At 47.5% G+C, this 2,308-nt stretch overlaps 1 protein-coding gene and 1 long non-coding RNA gene across 7 annotated transcripts in view; one reads left to right on the forward strand and one right to left on the reverse strand.

Annotated features, from left to right (window-relative positions):
• LOC128894088 (uncharacterized) overlaps window positions 1-184 on the forward strand; it is a 1,660-nt gene extending 1,476 nt beyond the window's left edge. The window contains exon 3 of the long non-coding RNA XR_008461457.1: window positions 30-184. This is a non-coding gene — a long non-coding RNA (uncharacterized LOC128894088). The remainder of the gene's footprint in view (window positions 1-29) is intronic.
• Window positions 1-2,308, reverse strand: part of LOC128894071 (uncharacterized) — a 42,835-nt gene that overhangs the window by 13,280 nt on the left and 27,247 nt on the right. Inside the window, exon 1 of one of the 6 annotated variants that reach the window (XM_054155519.1) lies at window positions 521-2,240. The exons of 2 other annotated variants lie outside the window; for them this stretch is intronic. The gene's annotated coding sequence lies outside the window, so the exon portion shown is untranslated. Of the gene's footprint in view, window positions 1-192; window positions 489-520; window positions 2,241-2,308 lie in introns of those variants that run through there. 3 more of the 6 variants (XM_054155522.1, XM_054155525.1, XM_054155521.1) reach the window with 3 other exon arrangements.

Below are 2,308 nucleotides of genomic sequence, written 5' to 3' on the forward strand. Positions count from 1 at the left end.
AAAGCACTCGACAATATAAAGCTCCTCAGGTACTGGGATTCTCGAGTCCCGGAAGGAAGATTGTCAAAGCTCCTAGGGTACTAGGCTCAGTTTTCAGAGGCACTCCGATAATAGTCTTGTAGAAAATTAAATAAAACACTCGATAGTGTTAGCAAAGTTAATCAAAGCCCCTCGGACTGTACGATTCTCGACCTTCCAAAACGCAGGATACAGAAACTCGACCCAGATACACCGTATAAACTACTTCGCAGCGTTACACAGATACATAATCAATCACAGAAATTAGACTCAGGGAAACTGGCACTCCCGGGACGGAGCTTCTCGGATACTAAGGTTTCGCGAAGGGATCCACGATAAGGACACAGGTGCCGCGAGTTCCCGTTGGAAGTCGCGTCAAGTCCTGTTTTCACGGCACGATGCACGCCACAATTCACAAAAACGGACATGGAACATTGAGCACGAAGACACAGCCGCGGGCGACAGTGATACACCATTCAACGTCCTTGGATCTGGTCGGTACCTGGTGCGTTCGCTGCGTGGTTGCAAGACGAAACGGAACTGCAAGGCTCGATTTCTCTTTTTCACGGTATATCACAGTGACACACAACGGATCGCGGAGCGCACGTGTTCCTCGCCGCTAGATCGATAACCGCGATTTCAAATATTCATGCCAGAGAGACGATATGGTGGCTGTGTTTGTCTGTTTCGCGCGTTCAAGGCCGTTCGACGGCAGACCACCCCCGTTTATCCGCGGTACGGACACGATTTCCCTCGACGCACTGTTGTGTTCGTGAACGGAAAGCTCGATCCGTGGATGATCGATCGATCGGCGCCGGGGCGGACCAGACACGCGTCCTCGACGGCAGACGCGGCGAAAGTGAGGGCGGCTCTCTTGGTCTAACGCCACGCGACCGACGGCCTCGGCGCCGACCGTGCACGAGGCGTCGCGACGATGACCAGCTGACGTTCGCCAACCGCGTACGGGCCACTTGATACTGACAATTTTTTTTGTTTCGATTCAGACTCGGCGGCAAGGGGGAAATATTGGTTTGAGAAGCGAACGGTGAGTGGTAAATGGTCTTGTGAGACTGTGAAAATTAAATAATTTCTTTTTTTTTTTCATTTTGTGCGTCGAGATGGGATTCGAACTCGGGTCCCTCGGCTTTGTAGTCGATCGTTTTTCCCGCTGGGCTACTAATGCGTCCGGTTAGTCTTGTTCTTATTTGGGTCTTTACTTGTGTTGGGAATGGAAGGAGCGATGCTATTCGACTCTATGCTTCACAGACGTATGTATTCGATCTTTACTCTCGCTACCGGACGAGAGGTAAGACAGTTGGTTTATTGTTTTATGAAGCGTGAGGCGAGCTTGTTTTCAAAGGATGTCTAAGAAATCGAGACGATCGACGTTCGTTTACGTTAGTCACGGGAGATGAGATCGCGGCGCTCTTTTCCACCGACCGATTGCCACTGTGGGTGACGTGCACGAGGCGTCGCGACGCATGCCAGGAACCTGAACACTTTAGAGAGATACGGGGAGGGGTTTGACGCGCGCTTGTAGGCGAACGGGCCTGTTGCTCGAATATTTTTGGAAGTTCGCTCTATTAGCAGAGGGGGTGGAAAGATTCGCTAACCCCTGAAAAATGTACAACAGTGCTAGAAATAATTAGACCACGATGACTTCATTGTTTAGCGAATGGTGGTCTCACTGTGTAAACAGTTTCTAAACCAACGTTCCGCGAGTATTTCGACTTCTTTGTTGGTTTTCGACCGATAAACGTGACGCGATGAAGCAGAAACGATAAATATAAATCTTGGTAGTTTGTGTAACGATCCCTGGTTAATATTGCAACGCCTGTTGGGTCAGTGAATCGGTATCGATTATGACTGGACTGTGCTTGGGCAAATTTTCTATTCAGGACACATGCGGATGGGTAGGATACTGTGTGGTAACAGCTGCCATGGTAGTCATCGCGGACATTGCATTCACCATGTGTATGATTTTCATCGCAGTATGATCGTGACATTCATTATGTATGTTATATTGATCATAGGATCATATTCGGTATATTCGCTGTGATTATAGTCACCATACACATTATATCATCTATCATAGGTATGACTATGGATCATAAACATCATATACGGTATATTCAGTGTGATCAGAGTCACCATACACATTATATCATCTATCATAGGCATGACTACGGATTACGTACATCCTATTCATCATATTCAGTATATTCAGTGTGACTACAATCACCATACACATTGTATCATCTACCATAGGTATGACTATGGATCACATACA

The sequence above is a fragment of the Hylaeus anthracinus genome, unplaced genomic scaffold, assembly GCF_026225885.1.
Source record: "Hylaeus anthracinus isolate JK02 unplaced genomic scaffold, UHH_iyHylAnth1.0_haploid 3, whole genome shotgun sequence".
Classification (NCBI taxonomy): domain Eukaryota; kingdom Metazoa; phylum Arthropoda; class Insecta; order Hymenoptera; family Colletidae; genus Hylaeus; species Hylaeus anthracinus.